The sequence below is a fragment of the Diabrotica undecimpunctata genome, chromosome 1, assembly GCF_040954645.1.
Source record: "Diabrotica undecimpunctata isolate CICGRU chromosome 1, icDiaUnde3, whole genome shotgun sequence".
NCBI lineage: Eukaryota > Metazoa > Arthropoda > Insecta > Coleoptera > Chrysomelidae > Diabrotica > Diabrotica undecimpunctata.
Genome location: NC_092803.1, coordinates 187737706 through 187757968, shown reverse-complemented (window position 1 = coordinate 187757968; position 20263 = coordinate 187737706). Strand labels below are relative to the sequence as shown.

Here is a 20263-nt window from a genome sequence, read left to right as displayed (position 1 = left end):
TTAGTGGTCCTTTTTTATGAATAGGGATACTATACAGATTTTTTATGATATACATGCCAACAATGGAATGAGACTATATCCAAATATCCACCCCAACTCAAGGCTTCATCGAATTAAATTTGCCCCGGCCCACCTGGGCGCGGCTTAATCGCATACGTACGGGACATGGTAAATGTGCTGACTCGCTGTTCAAATGAGGCCGTGTGGAGGGTCCACAGTGCGATTGCGGATCACCTAAACAGACCATAAACCACTGTATTTCAGCCTGCCCAAATTGTGCCTACCGTGAAAACCTACAGGACTTTGTGGAATGTTCCCCAGAAGCAATTAAAGGGCTGTACAAATTAGAAATTAATATTTAGTTTCATTTTATTTTATTATCTGTATATTACTCCAGTCGTCAGAGACGAACATACCACTGAATCTCTGAAAATTGTACGAACAAGCTGAATTTTGCTGAGAATGTCAATTTTGGAAAAAATCGAAAATTATCTCAGCTACATTTTTTATTTAAAACATTTTTTTCTATGGCGTACATATTCTTGATAAATCGATTTCTTCTGTTTTCCCTCCTACGAGGGGTTTTAGGAAGAAGCCTACAGCTAGGGGTGGTAAACTTTTGCAAATTTTTTTGTGGTCCCAAAATTGACATTCTCAGTAAAATGCAGCTTGTTCGTATGATTTTTAGAGGTAAACTTTCTGACGACTGAACTATATGCGTATTTATCGTACTGTTAAAATCCATACGCTAAATAATAAATATGTATAGGGATAAAGGTTGATTTGCACCACTCATCAGGACATTCACCTGTGATCCATATCATGTTATATATCCAGTATTACATCTATGCCAATCTCGACCATTGCTTTTAGCGTCTTCACTGGTATGCCATCTATCCCTGGAATTTTTTTGTTTCTTAGTTGCTTAGAGCCTTCTCTACTTCTGCTCGTAAAATGATTGGTTCTGCTTCTTTGGTTGCATCTTTCTTGTGTTTTGAGACTGATGAATCTTTTCATGCGTCTTTGTATAATTCTAAGGAGTAATTTTTCCAGGTTTCTACAAGATTTTTCCAATGCTGTCTATGTCGGATTTCATTTCTCCATTATAGTCTTAAATAACTTGGTTGTATCTTAAACTATTGGGCCAAATATTTTTTTTAAATAGTTCATGATTTTCATGGCGGTTTGCATGTGGCTCCAGTTCTTGACACACGTTATTTATATGGTTGTTTTTATCTCTGATGCATATACATTTTATCTTCCCGCTGAGCTTCGCCATTTCTTAAATGTTTCCTGTTTTAGTGGTGTGTTGTAGCAACTCTTCTTTTATCGACTAATTCTAAGGGTTCTCTGACATCCAATGTTTGTTCTTTTGGAATTGACGCGGTGTACATTCTTTTATTTCCTAGTCCTTGTCCTCTAATATTTGTGGTTTTTCTTTATGGAATTCTTCCGTATTATTTACCCTTAGCTTTGTTTCTGTTTTATTTTTTTAGTTGTTGTGAATTATCTCCTTTCTACAACACAAGAAGCGGGCCAAGTATGTAGACTTGGATTAAATAATCCTTCGTCGAAACCATTTATAAGTCGAACTGGTAATAATATTGCTGGTTGAATTTAAGAGCACTTTATTTTATGTTGCACTTCAGTTACAAAAGATTGTTTTTTAACAGAAGTATTTATGTAATACTAAACTATTTATTTTTCTGCAATGTGAACGAAGTCTGGCGCGAGTGAAAACTATCCTGCTTGAGGATCGAGGACGAAGTCTCGAATGTGAACTGTCCGAGTCGGTACGAGGACCAGTGGTAAAGTCTCTGAATGCCGCTTTATATCAACATTTTATAGGAACAGGAACCACCAATTTTTCAACGGTTTCAACGAACTAAACGTCCCAAACGGTGGGTTCTAAAAAGCCACTATTTTATACATTTACGAAGAAAATAAAACAATAAAACTAAAAGATTTATTGCCCTTTTACGAGTTCTGAGACCAAATAAATATTATTGACCCAGTTCTAGGTAGACAAAAAACATGTTTTTTCTAACGAATTAGCGAAGCGGTTGGTACGATGCAAAAAACATTCATGACTTGTGGTCGTAAAAATGATAATTTTTTATATTGAGAAGAGGAGAATTGGCGATAATATAACATCGAAGTGTGTTTAGATACCAAAAGAAACAACCTGTTTTCAACGGAAAACGAACGAGACAAAAAACTCGTTTTATATGAGTTGAGATATATCAAAAATAAGTAAAATATATTTTCGTGTTTTATTAATAATTGTAACCAAATAATGAGGGATTAGTGGTGGTATGTTAAGACTTTAAGACTAGTTGTGTGTAGTATAAGCCTGCAGTTCATTTTTAACAGCCATTGCTTTTACATTTATTACTGAGGTTTTCCATCTTTTCCGCACAAGCACGTAGTCGATTTGATTTTAGTGTTCTTTATTTGGACAAGTCTATGTTGATAGCCTTCTTGGGTGGCATTTATAAAGTATATTGGTTATCAATTCTGGTTAATTCTCAGTTTTTCCCTCCTTGGCGTTAAAGTCTACTATAACATAATATTGGCTTATTTTATGGAGTTTCTTCAAGATGTTTGCTATCTTGTTGTAAATTTCGTCAATGTCTTCATCTGGGGTATCTGTTGTGGGCACCCGAATGACATATAAATTTTCTGGTTTGGCTTCTAATGTTATTTTTATGAGTCTATCATTTATTGTTTCATATTGCCTGATAATTATCATTCACATACAGACGATTAATTTCTGTTTTCATAGGTGACCTGGCATGGCGACGCTAAAATTTACTGCATCATTGCCGAACCTGAAAAAGAACAAACTCCGGGCTCAAATGTAATCGTCAAAGATGGAGGAGTAAATCATACTTTTGTTAATTTAGAAATACATTCTAAGAAAGGCGAAGGTTTGGATTATGCCGTGCAGATTTTTGGAAAAAAGGTTCGATAAAGATCCAATGACGTACTATGTTTACTTATTTTTTTTAATATCTTGAATATTATCAATAGAATAAAGTTAGATAATATAAAAATTTTTCTTTTACTTCGTTAATAGCTATAGGCTAGAGTCATTCATTTTCTATTTAAATAATTTTATGTTATTATTAAAAAAAAGAAAAAAAAAGGAAATAGAACGGACCTAGAAAATTATAGACCTATTAGCCTGTTGAACCACATATATAAGCTCTTTACTAGTTTAGTGACATTAAGATTGGAGAAAATGAATGAAGTGAGTTTTTTTTTTTAAATTAAAGTGTAAACTAATTCAGGTAAATTAATTGTTAATTGAGTTAATTAATGTTCCGGCGTATAAATATTAGTGCGGGAGGTAAGGGAAGTAATATATCATTTTCAGATAATTGGTACAGCAAGTACTCATGGCTTACTGGAATGAAATAAAAAACAAACTTTTCTGATTGTTTTGCATTTTATTTTCGACAAATAGGGGCAAACATCAAAATCCGTGGTGTGAATCTGGTTACGATAATTTAAAGGAATTATTTAGGGCTTTATAGAAACATGATATTTCGAAAGATCATACATACAGTCAGATTAAATTAGATTTATTTGGAAAACAAAATATCTACGTTTCATTACATAACGAAGTTATAAAAAAATATTCACGCAGATTTACGTCGTTTAATTGACATTGTAATTTTTTTAAATTGTCAGGAATTATCTTTTAGGGGACACGATGAATCGGAGCATTCTTTAAATCAAGGTTATTAGAGAGAACTAATAAAAATGTTTAAAAAATACGCTTTGGAATTTTCTAATTTACTTTCTGATTCGAAGACATTTAGCGGTGTATCTAAAACAATCCAGAATGAATTAATAGAATCAATTAGTTACATTTTGAGTAACGTTATTGAATCTGAGATTCAGGAAACCATTTGCTTGTCACTAGAAGTAGATGAAACTACCGACATATCATGTTATTCACAATTATCAATATTGTTGTTCGATACCCGTTACGTGGTAATATTTATGAGAGGTTTTACAGACGTGAGTAAAAGACATAAGGCAGAATATATTTTTGGTGTTTTAAAGGACAGATTAAAATTTTTTTATATCAAAAATAAATTGGTAGGGCACACTTATGACGGCGCTGCCCTGATGCCATGCACATAGAATGCATTTAGTTTTGCAGAATACATGTAAAAAAATTAAAGAATGTCTTTTTTTCCAGTTTAAGCGGATTTGCTTCATTTTTCTCAAGCTCGCCTAAACGGACTAATGTTTTAGAACGGTTTGTTTCGAAAAAGAAAAAAAAAAAAATGCCAACAGTTTGTCAGACGCGATGGAATTTTAAATCTCAGTTAGTTTTCACTGTAGCAGATTTTTGTGAACAACTTTTGGAAGTTTTTGATTTTATTGTTGAATGCGACGATTTTGAAAGTGATGATATCTCGATCCGTGAAGCAATCGGTTTGCATTAAATTTTATTAAATGATTACTCTTTTAACATACTTTTAAATATATTTAAGAAAGTGTTTACCCAAACCGATTTGATATTCAATGTTGTTCAAAATCAGTTAACTGACATTATTCATCCCAAAAATAGAATAACAAAACTGCTGCAAAATGTCAGAGATTTTCGTAATAATAGTAATTTCCAGTATATAAGTACGCAGTGACGTTTTGGACTCGCTTGATCTCGAAAAACGAGTATATTTTGAAATTTTGGATACTATTATTATGCAAATAGATACTCGTTCTTCGAATTTTGAAGATTTTTTTACCTTTTTGACGATTCTAAATTTAAAAGTTACGCCAAAGAATTTCCAAGATATTTATTAGACAGGTTTATTAAAAATTATCCATCATTATTAAATGAAATAAAATTAGAAAATGAATTAAAAGTTTTATATGCTGATCCAAATATTTTCGGAAGGTGGGATAAGTTACAAGATATGTATAATTTTATATACTGCAATTCATTAGAACAAACTGTTACCGAAATTAATAAATTATTGTCATTAATTCTCTCATTACCACCAACGTCTGCCTCAAATTAACGAGATTTCTCTTTTCTCAAAAGAATCAAAACACGTACGTATTGTCGAAACACCATGAAATAAGAGAGAATGTCAAACTTGTCTCAAATGTCAATAGAAAAAAAAACTTTTAAAATCTCTCCAAAACTCTAATAAATTTTACGATGACGTTATAATCCATTTTGCTACTTCCAAACAACGTAGACCAGATTTAATTTATAAATATGTTTAGGTTCTAAATTTACAGGAAAAAAACAAAAAAAAAACAAAAAAAAATCTATGATGATTGAAGTCTTTATTAGACGGTATACCTATCTGAGGAGACAAAAAATACCTTGCCGACATTGTCTCTCAAGCATAAACTCGATGCTCTCAAGCCACGAGCCGCCACTGTATATGACAGTTTGTAAGTCAAATAATTTTTTAATAAAAACCGTACTATTGAAAAATACACATTTGCCCTTTTATCTTCAATAAATATATAATTCACAAAAGAAGACAATCATCGATGTTTATTCGATTATCAATTATTTAGTTGCATTTATATTACTGATCATAACGCACTTTTAACAATAAGTATTTAAAACTCTAGTTAAGCTGTTGTTATCGTTTATGCTGACTATAAAACGTGAAAATATATCATGGCCTTGTATTATATCACCTTGTTCGTATTATACCTATAATTTGTAGTAGGTCTCCATAATTCTTTATTATCAGTACCGCAATACATAACCACCTACCAGATAGTTGTATATTAATCAATATGCCCACAATCATATCCTGTTCATATTTATTTATGAAATTAAACGAATATACTTAAGTAGATTATATAGAAAATATTCTACTTGATTATTTATTTATCTCAAATACATTATATAGGATATTGCTGTATTCAGCCAACACTCTACCTTAAAGAATTCTCGTTAATTAATAATTGTTTTATAACTTATTAACCTAACATCATTCTTATTATATGATAAATATGTTTTTGTTTGCCTTTATCCCTTTACGGGTCAGTTTTCATTATAACATATTTCGTCATATTAATATTAATCCTCTTCACAGATATGTTTTATCTAACCATCTCCCATGGAGTAGCTGGTAGATACTCCTTTGCGATCCCGGCAGAGGACAGATCTACTTCAGGAATAGCAAACCTGCCCACGCGAGCTCATGGTTTTGCCCCTAAATACCTTTCTCCACGGGGAACCATGTTACGACCCATAAAATTTCTATCTACACCTTCTTTTCCTCTTCCCATCCTTCTTCTTCTTCTTAACGTGCCCTATCCCTAAGGACATTAGCGAACATCATGGCCCATTTGACTTTATCTGCAGCCGTTCTGAAAAGTTCTATTGACGTTTTCCCACTCCATTGTCTCAGATTCTTCAGCCAGGACGTGCGTCTTCTCCCTGGTCCTCTTTTGCCTTCCACCTTCCCTTGTATGACCAGCCGCATCAATTCGTATTTCTCCTTTCTTAGTATGTGACCAAAGTAGCTCATTTTTCTTGTCTTTATAGTATTGAGTATTTCTTTATCTTTTTTCATTCTTCGTAGCGTTTCCGCATTTGTTATGTGTTGTGTCCAAGATACTTTCCACATTCTTCGATAACACCGCATTTCAAAGTTAATGAGTTTTCTCTGTCGCCTCTGTAATTGTACAGGCCTCAACTCCATACAACAGGACAGAGAACACGTAGCATCTCAATCTTCTTCTTCTTAGTCGTTAACCTGATGCAGGTATCGTGATATCATGAAGCTATTAGCTAAATTTCCCAATGTTCCTCCACGTTTTTCTATCTTCTGCCATTCTAGCACATTCTGACAATGGAGCGCCAATGGTAACAACAATATGGCCCGTGTATCGTGTGGGAGATCTACCCCTATTTCTTTTGCCTTCTACTTTTCCCTGGATGGTAAGTTTTTCAAGACCATTTCTTCGAAGCACATGTTAAAAATAGCTTATTATTTGTTCTGATATTTGTGTTCTTAGTCTTTTCTTTATGTTTCGCTGGTCCAGTATGGATTCATTTGTTCTTCGGGCCACCCATGGTATTCTCAGCATTCGTCTCCAGCAGTACATCTCAAATACATCTATGTTCTTTTTGTCTTTCTCAGTAAGGGTCCAGCATTCCGATGCATAAGTAAAAACTGGAAAAACTAGACTTCTTACTAGTCTCATTTTTGTATCGGTAGTTATTTAATGGCTTTTCCAAATTTTTGTTAATTTTGCCATAGCGCTTTTAGCGATTGCTGACTGCCGCTTTATTTCTTCAGTACAGCCTCCTTTGTTGGTTATTAATGAGCCCAGATACACAAATTTATCTACAACAGCGATATTGTTTATCGTGACCAGATGATTTTGATTGTTGTTAGCTCTGTCAATTATCATGATTCTCGTTTTATCTCTGTTTATTTTAAGGCCCATCGTTAAGCTTACGTCTTCTATCCATTGTAGCAGGTGAATCAATTCAGCTTCAGAACTAGCGAGGATAGTAGTATCATCTGCATATCTCTAGTTGCAAATCTTCTTCCCGCCAATGGTGATGCCACCGTTCCAGTCCTCAGTAGCTTTCCGCATTATCCATACACCATAGATGTTAAATAGAATTGGGCTTAGTATGCAGCCTTGTCTAACGCCCTTTGTGACCCTGAAACTATCGGTTAGTTCCCCATTTATTCTAACTCTGGCATAATTGTTATTGTACAGGCTTTTATTTAGCAGTATCAGATGATTGGGGACTCCCATTTCAGACAAAACCTGCCACATTTTACTTTAGTTGACCAAATCGAAAGATTTACCGTAATCTATGAAGCACAAATATGTCGTGATGTTGAATTCTCTGGATTTTTCTACAATCTGCCGTACGTTTAAAATTTGTTCTCTAGTACCACGTCCGGGGACGAAACCTGCTTGTTCCTCCGCAATGTTAGGTAGTAAAAAGGGCTTTATCCTCTCGAGAATTATGTGTAAGAGTATCTTACTGCAATGCGCAATTGGAGCAATTGTGCGATAGTTGCTACATAAATCTTTCGCTCCCTTTTTATGTATGGGAATATATAGTGATTGTGTCCAGTCCTCAGGCCATTTACCTGTCTCCCACACTCTTTGACAAATTTGATGTATTATATCCACTCCAACGTCATCTAGGGCCCAAATCATTTCAATAAGTATGTTATCTGGACCGGCAGCTTTCTGACTTTTTTGCCTTATAATTGCTGCTTCAACTTCCGTAAGTTAATGTGGAGGCTATCGTGCTAAAAACTGAATTGTCACAGGTCACGCGGTCGCTAGTCATGCTCTTGGGGCACTGTGCAAAATTCCATTGAATATCAGCCTTGTTTCTGTACGTGGGGCTCTGCAAGAATCGACCAACGGTACCCAGCCACTTGTGGGAATAAATATGAATACTCACTAACATGCAAGGCAAGCACGGTGTTTAAATGCCAAAAACCCGACCACTGTAAACCAACCCTACTTAAAGTACATCAAAAAGATAAACCTCAACATCGCCTCATATAATGATCGGTTACTCTCTTCCGAGGAAAGATTCGAAGAAATGGAGGAAGAACTCTCAAAAGTGGGTTGGGATATGTTGGGTATCAGTGAAGTAAGAAAAAGGGGACAGAGTCTCATTACACTCCCATCAGGACATTTATGGTACTACAAAGGAGAAGAAGAATTGACAGTCGGAGGCGTCGGTTTCTTTATGCCTTGAAAATAAATGCCAACAGAATTGTGTCCATAGACCAAATCTCAACAAGGATGGACTACTTAAACATCAAAATAAGCGCAAAGTATATCCTAAAGATCGTTCAAGTGTACGCCCCTACTACAGAACATCCAGACGAAGAAATCAAAATATTCGACGATCAAATATCCTGTGCAATCAAGGAAAATCCTGGCATTTTCTTAATAATAGATGGCGATTTTAACGCCAAATAGCTAAGAAAGATTCCTTTGAAATAATCTTGGGAAATTTTGGAAGCGAACACGCCAACTGTTAACTTTCCTTTTGGAAAACAATCTCTACCAAATGAACAACTTTTTTAAAAATAAAAACCGTAGAAGATGAACATGGAAAAGCCGTTGGAAATACAAGGAACGAAAAAGTCAACTTACGAAAAGCCTTATAGATCAAGGGCGAAAGTAGAAAAAACTAATCAAGTAATAGAGCAAAATAAGGACGTAAAAGTTTTCAGAAGGAGCCTGCAAAAGGGAAAAATAGAAATTAACAAACTAAGAAACAGAGCTGCAGAAGAAACTACAAACAGAGATGAAACATTAACAATAGTTCAAGAGTTCTCATCCAGTGATGATGATATCCAAAGTCCGATTGGGAGACAGCACTTAAAAAAGAAGAAGATTTCATAACTAGCAGCTTTGACTAAATTCAGCTCTCTCGAAAATAAATGGAGATTCATAAAAATTAAATTAGAATGTGTAACGGCTAAATATATTTGTTAGCTATAGATTTAAATTTATCTAGATAAAATAATCATCTATATATTTAATTTATTCCCTTTTATTCAATAATCAGAATTTATATAAAAAATTTGTGTTAAATCAGATTAAAGGTCTTCGGCATTGCTGCACTTCCTTTACACTGATAATATACTTCGCAGAACTTCCTGCTTTTGAATTGCCAACTTATAATAACCACACAAATAAAAAAGATCCCAAGGTTGGTATATTTTCAATTTTACAAAAATATATGATCGGGAACTAAGAATATGTGCAAAAATTCTACATTGTCATATAAAAACAAGTTTCTTTTACTATAGGAGCAGTTTTCTGAAGGTTATATTGAACATAAGCAATCAGATTGTATTGTTTTTGTCACTTTAGTAGCTAATGTATTCGTAAATGTTTTTTATTTTAAAATTATTAATAAGTACGGTTTACTGTTATAGCACAGCGTCCGGTTAATCATAATAATTAACAAACATGACCTCGATGGTAGAAAAATATGCGGAAGGATGCACAATTTATGATTAAGAATATAAAAACTTAAGATTATATGCGTATAGTGGCATATATAAGGCTACAGAAATAAATTATAAAAGTTCAGAATTAACGTATTCTTCTTTTAGTTTGGTGTATCCGCTTAGCAGACTTTAGGTATCAGATTGCTAATCATTACCTTATTAAGGGGGTGTAAAGCTAGTTCACATCCCTAGTAGAATACTACACGTGCACCCTGGGTAACGCTAAATGAACTAGCAACAATAGAACCGCCAGACCTGTCTCTCGTAGATCTCCTGGCGAACACATTGCAATAAACAACAGCACACAACAAACAATTGATGGCTCTTGTCAGAGCCAGTTGACAATCGGACCAACAATTCGAGCATGCCAAATAAATATTGAAGACATCAACCGAAGCAAGAGCGAATATCTTAGCAAACTACTGGCAAAAAACAAAATTGACGTGGTTACTGTTCAAGAAACACATACTGCAGACGACCTACAATTAAAAAACCGTGGCCAAATTCCTGGATACACACTAATAGCTTCAATCAACCACGCTCAGTACGGTATCGCGACTTATTGTAGAGCAGACATCAAACATTACAGCACATGCCACTCTTACTCGACATAAGAGATTTTTATACTTGCTGTGAAAGTAGACAAAATAACTATAGTCAATATATACAAACCACCGAATGCTAAATGGCCACAAAACATACTTTCTACATTTTCTCACCCGACAATATACACTGGAGACTTTAACAGCCTCCATAATACATGGGGATATAACCAATGTAACTAACAGGGAGAACAAATCGCCGAATGGGCTGAGTTTCACTATTTCAGACTTTTATATGATGCAAAACAGAAACCCACCTTCCATTCTGCAAGATGGCAAAAGGGCTACAATCCCGATCTCACGTTTATATCTTCCAGCGAAAGGTGCTCAAAAAACGACTTTAAGATCGCAACAATGGAAGTTCTCGATAACTTTCTTAGATCCCAACATAGACCAATAATTGGGTGATGATAGTGCCCAACAGAATTCTACACGTGCCCTCTGGTTAACATTAATTGTGTTACAGCGAACAGGCGGTCAAACTATCCCACGATCTCTTTGACCTTGACCTTGACCAATATACATCCGCAAACATATCAAGACATGGAAAACGCCCAATCAAAGACCAGTCTTTCTGAGTATCAATCGACTAGAATTCTAGGAACAATCGCCTGGATTTGTCAGATAAACATACTGCTTTCTAACGAAATCAAAGTTGAAAGTGAAAAACTAGATTAAAAGTTGTTTAGAATTAGTCAACTCTCTTTCTGACCTATTTTGAAGATATGTTTTTTCACCCCTGAGCAGGGGTGGCTTTCAATTAAAAGCAACACTGGGCTTAAGTCAAATTTTGAAGTAGAGAGCAAGTATAACTCAAATCCAAATTTCCAATCAAATCAGTGATGACAAGCTATTCAACGATATTGTTTTAATTTTAACTATTCTAGGGGGTGAGATTTATGCGTTGAACTGCAATAAAATCTTAAATTATGTTGTTTAATGTTAATTTCCATTCATTCCCTTCATTAAAAGATGATTTGAATAAATTACCCGCTTTAATTTACAATTATAAGATTTTTTTCTAGTAGGGGTAGTTTTCATCCCTAAAAAATAAAAAGCAACCAACGGCACAAGTACAAAAGTGAAGTGGAGGGTAAGTAGAAGCTAAATCCAAATTTTCATTCAGTTTGGTGCAATTTTCCAACGCTTTTTCATGACAAAAATCTAAGATATGGACGTACAACAATTGTGCACAAAAAGTTTAAGATTGTGGGATACGTTATTAAGAGCGTAGGCGCAAAAATTTCGGGCCAATGCTTTTTAAATGGAATCATTTTTTTCGAATCCTGAGAAAACTAACAAATATTTTTGAAAAATTTAAACGCAAAATGAAAGATTACATTATTACCGAGGGCCGAAAGTCTCTTAGAATAAACAAAAAGTTTTTTTGAATGAGATATTTGAAATTAAAAATCACACTAAATTTTCTCCTTTTTTTCACCCCTGTAACTTATTAAAATAAACATTATAGAAGTTTTCAGGAACTTTCGGCCCTCAGCAATAATGGATTCTTTCATTCTGCGTTTAAATTTTTCAAAAATACTTATTACTTTTTTTTAGGATTCGAAAAAAATGAATGCATTTAAAAAGCATTGGCCCGAAATTTTGCGCCTACGCTCTTAATACTTTTTGATAAACTACCTACATTTGTGAACTAACCTATCCATCTACTCTAATTTTTTTAGTCATATTTCATATTTAACCCTACGATAATTTAGAAATTATAAAATAAGATATAAATTCTAAAATTGTACTTTTAATCGTTTATTAGCAAATATTCGTACAATAATATCCTGAAATCAAAATCCATTATAGCCTCCAAGACATTACAAACTCACCCTCTACGCGCGGATGACCTTTCAACCGACCCGTCTCCCCACCCGAGGCACGTCAATGGCCACAGCACATATTTTCCTCTAGTGTCCGTCGTCCGTCGGTCGGTGACGGCACATAGTGGTTTAACCAGTGGTGACCGTCTACAACTACAAGCGCAAGCCAACAGCCTCCGCTAAGCAAGACTTCTTCTCTTCAGAATTTTTTCCTCGTTCTGGTTTTTCGATTTCGCTTACCTGGAAGAGAGCGTCTTGTCTTGTCGTTAGTTCTTCGGTGTTTAGTGTCCGTGAGTAGTGTATAGTTATTGTTGTTTCTTTTGGATAAAAAATTGGTGATTTGTTGTAAGTGAACACTTGTTACCCCGGTTACTGGTTTTGTCGTCCTCAGGTGATATTTTACCCACGTTGGATTATTGTTGCCGTGGACACTCCTGAAAACCTGTAAGTTTTAAACAATTTCAATTTTTATTAACGTGTAAAATTCAACAACTGGTAATTTTTATGTATACACCAATCGTAGATACCAGATATATAATAAATACCATTATTTCGTTTTTAATAACAAATTTTAAATTGTTTTTGTACATATTTCAACTAGTTTAAACCAAAAATTTGATAGGTATAATGATACAGATACTTTGGTTTATTAGTAACAAGCTTTAAAGTATTTTTGTCAACACTGTGGGCATTTTAAACAAAAATTGTGATGTTTCCAATTATTAGGAATAGAAAAAACAACTTAAAATGCAAATTAAACTTTACGTTTATAATGTCATTGTTAAAAATATGAATATTATAATTATATGGAATTCCTTAACGCTAGCACCTAATAATCATAATTGATTATGTTTTAAAGTTAATAGGTACATGTAAATATCCGATATTTCATTTTGCTGGACAATGTGAAAAGTTTTGTAAAATCACGTGGTTGTTCGCTTTAATACTTGTACCAACTTGTACTCCAGTCAATGAAGAAAAAAAGCAGAAAAAATCTTATACAGATATTCGAAGGTTCTATAAGGTATACGAGGGATAGCTGATAAAATGTGAAGAAGTCCGTGAAGACTTACAGCTAATTTTGTTTTGTTTTTTTAAACAGTCTTAAAAAGTGAACAACATAGTTTTTTGCATATAAAAACTTTATTATACATCCTAGAGAAAAAATTTTCAAATGAAAGTTTTAAATCATAATAAGTTCTTTATTTTGAGAGTTTCTAAAATAAAATACATAAACAATTGGCCGAGATAACTATAAAAAAAACTCTTATTTTTGTAGTATTTTATAAATGTTAATAACTTTGTTTTTTGCATAAACACATGTAATATAAATACCTAAAATTGTGCCAGTTAATGAATTATTAAAGTATCCCAAATTTCAAACATAACGTCCAAATAGTTTATACATTATTCAATTTGTTTTATCCCGGAGATCGATTATTTAAACATCTGTGCTTGCCCAAAAAGTCACTTTAGAGGTATTTTGTAAATCGCAATAGATTCTTTATTGCTTTATTTATAAGGTTTATTAAAAAAAAACTTCAACATTTTATTAAATTTGTTATTAAAAAACAGTTTGAAAAAGGGCTGACTTATTAGCTTCTAAACATTTATAACTTTGATATTTTTTATGTCACACAGTTGTAAGTAAGCTCAACCAAAAGGAAAAAGCACACTTCCAAAAAAAAAACAGAACCTTCGACCAATAACAAGAAACAAGCTGAGATATTGCAGCAACAGTTCACCCCTCCACTTTTCAGTGGCGGTGTTTTACAATCATTTTAACGGGTTATAACTTTTATTTCGTCACTATGTATGCCATCTATCAGTTGGATCATAAAATTTAGATCTTCTTTTACAGTTTGTTAAGTTTCAGCTCTTAATCTTAATAAACAATGGATTTTATGGATGGTATGGTTTTTAAGAAAAAAAAATGCTATCTGGTCACAGAAGGTTACGTTTTTTTTTTTATAAAAGTGTGTTTTTTCACCAGATTTTTATTGAGCTTACTTAGGTACAAGTGTATGACATAAAAAAAGTTATTATAAATGTTTATAAGCTAAAAAGTCATCCCTTTTTCAAACTGTTTTTTAATAACAAATTTATTAAAATCTTGAGATTTTTTTTAATATACCCTAAAAACGAAATCTCAAAAAATCGGTTGCGATTTACAAAATACCTCTAGAGTGACTATTTGGGCAAGTACAGTTATTTAAATAATCGCTTTCCGAGTGTTCAATCACAAATTAATCCCTTAATTTGTAATCTCACATTTTTCTTAACTTCTTAATATTTTATAGTTTCACCGTGTATTGAAAACATATCGTGTAATATTTTAATAATTAGTTCATTAACGTACAACGTAATAAATTGCCGAATAAGATATCTAGGGAGACAAAATTCCTAAGTTGCCATAGAACATAACAGTGCAGACAATCTTCCCACTACATAATCAACGTGAGAGCTCCAAGACAAATTAGAATCCAGGTAAACACCTAACAACTTAGTGGAGTGGATATTTACCACTGACCCATTGTCAAGTTTTACTAATGGACTAATCTGCATAGTAGAAGGTGAAAAGGTTACTATATTGGTCTTTGATCCATTTAAGATTAGGGCATTATTTAAACAGTAATGAGTCATACTTTTTACAAGACAGTTTGCTTTTTGTACTACATGTTAAAGCTGTGGACCAGTCTTTGCGGACTATCTTCATCTTGGGCTATCAGTATTGCGTCATCTTCGTAACAGTATTTTTATTTCTTTGTTTCCCATTCTGTATCATCTTCATTTGTTAACGCTTTTGATGATTTCATCCATGATCAAATTGAAAAACATGGGGCTCTTCTGTAAGTTGTCCATCTATTCTGACGTCCATTTTGTTGTTTTGGTACATGTTTTCAATAGTTTTTATAATATTCAGGGGAACTTCTCTATTACAGAAGATGGATTACATCTTTGAATCTTACTTTGTCAAACGTTTCTTTAGGTCAATCAGACACAGAAATGCTGTTCTATTATACTCTAGTGATTTCTCAGTAATTTGCTTTATATTACAGAAATATGAATGCTTAAATGGATGAGTGGAATGACAAGAAAGATAAAATAAAAAATGAAGATATTAGGGAAAGTAGATGAGAAGCCTTAGAAGATTGTAATATAGAGAGACTCACCCGAATTCCCAACCATATGTACGATGAAGGCAACATCCCAGAGGAATAGTTTATATTACAAATGGAATAAATTATGATTGGCAGGGATAATCAGACCGATGAAATGAAGAGAAAAATCTGTCTTGGGTGTATAGCATATGGAAAACTGAGAGAAACTTTTAAAAGTGAGCTGTCCACATACTTGAAGAGAAAAGTATTTGATCAATGCGTCCTCCCAGTATTGACATACGAAGCAGAAACACTTATTTTAACAAAAGCCTCGGCTACCAAACTGAGAGTCACATGAGAAGAATGGAGCGATCCATGTTAGAAATAACACTGCGAGACAAAATAAAAAACGAAGAGGTCAGGAGAAGAACCAAGGTGACTGATGTCATCAAAAGGATAGCCAGACTAAAATGGAGATAAGCAGGACACAACTAGAATGACGGATGGGCGATGGACAAAGAGGTTATTGGATGGAGACCAAGGGAAGATAAGAGAAGCGTCGGTCGAGCACCTACTCGATGGGATGATGATTTAAGAAAACAAAATAAAAACTGGATGAGTATGGCGCAAAATAGACTGGGTTAGAAACACAAGGGAGAGGCCTATGTTCAGCAGTGGACTTTTGAGGCTAAACGATAATGATTGTTTGCCTACCAGTCCTAAATGATTGGTATTATAGATTTGTATATTTAAGTATACACACCAGTCGAAATTGACTGGGAGTGCTTAAGAAATGTGAGGGCCCCCTATGTATACGTTTTATAAGATTCAGGTGTAGTGATAGCATTATACATGTAAGAAACACACAAACTTGTGGGAAACTAGTACCAGGTTATGCTATCTGGTAAAACATAAAAAGAAATTCTTAAGAACTGCATTTAATATTCTCCAATAAAAAACTGAAACTTTATTGTGAACAAACATTGTGCAAAAATACATATTTATATAAAAAATTATACAAAAACTAAATGGTAATATTGTTAATATAAATATTAAAATTTATCTATACACTGTGTTTAACATAAAAACATGATAAACACTAAGCTGGTTTTCACTCGCAGATATCACAATATGTAGTGACTTTATTTACCTTTTTATCGTCGTCTTTACTTTTCATTGTTTCCCTCAGCTTTTTATCATTCCGTACAATTTCGGTTTTTTTTAGCACCTGGTCCTTCGGGTTTGTTCAGTTTACGTGTTTTCTTGAAGAAGACTCAGCGGTTATTTGTTCTGCAGATTCTGACTTATGAGGAAGTTAAAATCGATACTTTGTGTAATTTTGATTAGATTAGTTGTTCTCGAACTACCCTCTTAGTCCATTCTTTGACGATAAAATATTGTAAATCTTCCTCGGAACCTGGGGTTCCGTTTTTTTACCCCAGGGGAAACAGCGGCTAAGTTACTACCTTTTAAGATACAATATTGAATTCCCAGGGCTGGAATTATAATAGCAAAGTTAAACTATTCACAGAATGTGAAAAATATATCTCCTGTTATAGATTTTTTTAGAAGTCTAAGACTCGAGCTAGCAACAAAGATACAACGGACTAAAAATTAAACGATCCAATAACTGAAAATGGTGAATCTGTGACATAGCCGGTTATTTCCATGAACACTTCAACTATTTCGGAGCAGCAAAATACTCACAAACTTTTTTAAATCTAGTCTTTGTTTTTGAAGTTATACTTCTATACGCGCGCTCCACGTTGGAAATTTGTATGGGAGTGAATCTGTGAAACCATTACATATGTAAGATAATGAGTAAGAGAGAGACAGAAGCTATATTTTCTCTCTCTTCCTCTCTCGAATATAAAAATGTTCCTTTTGTATATATAATTTAATATTATATATATTATATAAAGATACAGTGTGGAAATCACTTATGGAATAAAATTGTTTGTGTCCTTATTATAGAAAATAATAAAAAACTCTGGGACACGTTAACTTTTAAATTTAAATGTGCGCTTTTTAAACATAAATCTAAATGTACAGGGTGATCCACGCAGGTCTGGCATAGTCCATAATCCTTATTTTTAATGAAACACCCTGTATATTTTTATGTTTTTAAAAGATTCTTAACAACCTGATTGCAACGAACTATATCATGTAGGGTCTATAATGAATAATACAAGGTGGAATTTTGAAATTAATAATTTATCACGTGTTATGGTATTATTTTTAATTAGCTAAATACAGACAATACACTTCTACTATAAGTGTCAGTATATTGGGGAAAATTTCTGTTTAAAGTTTATTCGTTTACCAAATTCCCATCAGTAAACATGAGCACGTGTTGATATTCGCCGTCTCATTCGTCAAGAGGCTATTTTTAAATTCAGATTGTATCGTGTTGATTTTTAAATTAATATATTGTGTTATATTTATGTTATAGTTATTGGTAAGTTATTTACTGGTCGTGTTATTTTTTATTCGTGTTTAGTTTAATTGTGATATAATGATTAATTTTCAAGAAATTCTTACACTAACAGTTTCAAAAGTAAATATTTTTAAAAATCATATGATACATAGGTCGTACATCAGTACGACCCTGTTTGGCTTACACGTGGTTCTATTGACGATTGGGAATTTGTAGAATGAATAGGGTTTAGTAACCGTGTTAGCATTTTTTGTTATCAATAGGTAAAAACTGTCTAGATAGTCTGCTAATTAAACTAAATCGGTAAATAATGCGGATTGTTATCAATCAGTTGTTGGTTTGTTGACATTTTACATTTATAAAATAATAAATTCCTAATTAAAAGCTAATTTCTTGCAGAAATAAAAATTAAATATTTAACTGAGACTCAACGAATTGACATTTTAATGATGATCGGTTACGGGGAGAATTGTAGAAGTAGCAAACTTTTTTAATCAGAGGTATCCTCAGTTGTCTAATATTGCACAAGTTACTGTGTCTAAAATTTATGCACAATTCAGAGAACTTGGACATGTCAAACTTTGTGCAGGAGCTAACAGAAGACGATCCAGATTTCTGCGAAAGAATGATAGATAAAATTAACACAAATGAAATAGCTCTTGGTCCAATTCTTTTTTCTGCTGAATCAACATTTACATTGAACGGAGACGTAAATCGACAAAACTATAGATATTGGTCAGCGGAGAATCCTCTGTGGAGGCGTGAGACACACACTCACCAAAAGTTGAATGTTTGGGCAGTTATTATAGGAGATCATATTATTGGTCCTATATTTGTAGATGGTAATTTGACAGCGGAAAAATATTTAAGCATGCTAAGAGACGATATTCTTCCTCAGTTGGCTAACTTATATCCCAATCCAATAGATCTGACCCTACCGCATGAAACTGTCTGGTTCCAGCAGGACGGTGCAACACCCCATTATGCTTTAATGGTGAGAAATTACTTGAATGAAATCTTCTTCAATAAATGGATTGGACGAAGGGGTAGTATTGAGTGACCAGCTAGGTCGTAAGATCTTATGCCTTTGGATTTTTTTCTGTGGTGTTATCTCAAGAACAAAGTATTTGCAACACAACCAACTAGCATTTAAGACCTCAAAGAAAGGATAACTACAGAAATACGGAATATTTTACCTCAAACTTTAAACAAAGTTCGGGACGAGTTTTATAGGAGACTGTGTTATTGCCAAATTATACTTAATTTTAAAATTTCACCTTTTATTATTCATAATAGACCCTACATGATATAGTTCGTTGAGATGAGGTTGTTAAGGAGCTTTTAAAAACATAAAAATATACAGGGTGTTTCATTTAAAATACAGATTATGGACTATGCCAGACTTGCGTGGATCACCCTGTACATTCAAATTTAAGTTTAAAAAGCGCACATTTAAATTTAAAAGTTAAGGTATCTCAACGTTTTTTATTATTTTCTAAAATAAGGACAAAAACAATTTTATTCCATACTTAAGTGGTTTCCACACTGTATATATACATATAATATTATACATATAATAAAATATTTATTAATATTATTATTTATGTGATATGTTTTGTATTATTTATTAAATGTTCATAATTATATTAGTCTTTTGTATTTCAAAATAATAATCTCAATCAATCACTGTATGATCCAGAACTGTCAATTTTAAAATATTTTTGTGTCATGTCCTCGATAGAATAGTAGTCAGTATCCCCGTCTGTCACGCGGGAGACCGGGGTTCGATTTCCAGTCGGGGAGGACTTTTTTATTAATATTGTTACATTATTGTCATTTTTAAATACTTATGGATATTACATTTTAATTTGTATTGTATTATTATACGGTATTATGTTGCACTGTATTGTAGTGTATTTTTTTTATGTATATTATTGTCATTTTTAAATACTTATGAATAAGGCAGTTTAATTTGTAATGTATTATTATATTAATAACACAATAAACAATGAATTTTACTGCAGAGTATGTGTAAAAAAATTTTTGCATTCAACTCCTTTCATACATATGGAAATAAAAATATACATTTTCATTAAAATATTGATTCAATCCTTCATTGTTAGTAAGTTGTTATTAATTCTGTTTCTCTTTCTGCTATGTCTTACTTATAGAATTACATATGTAATGATTGTGCAGATTGACTCCCAAATAAATTTGTAACGGCGAATGCGTGTATAGAAGTGTAACTTCCACCGGCAGTCCCACTGGACTGCCACACCCGTTT

At 33.2% G+C, this 20263-nt stretch overlaps 1 protein-coding gene across 2 annotated transcripts in view; it reads left to right on the top strand.

Annotated features, from left to right (window-relative positions):
• The first annotated feature begins 12537 nt into the window (after positions 1-12537).
• Positions 12538-20263, top strand: part of bdg (sodium-dependent transporter bedraggled) — a 270270-nt gene continuing 262544 nt past the window's right edge. For both annotated transcript variants that reach the window (XM_072520797.1, XM_072520796.1), the window contains exon 1: positions 12538-12885. The gene's annotated coding sequence lies outside the window, so the exon portion shown is untranslated. The remainder of the gene's footprint in view (positions 12886-20263) is intronic.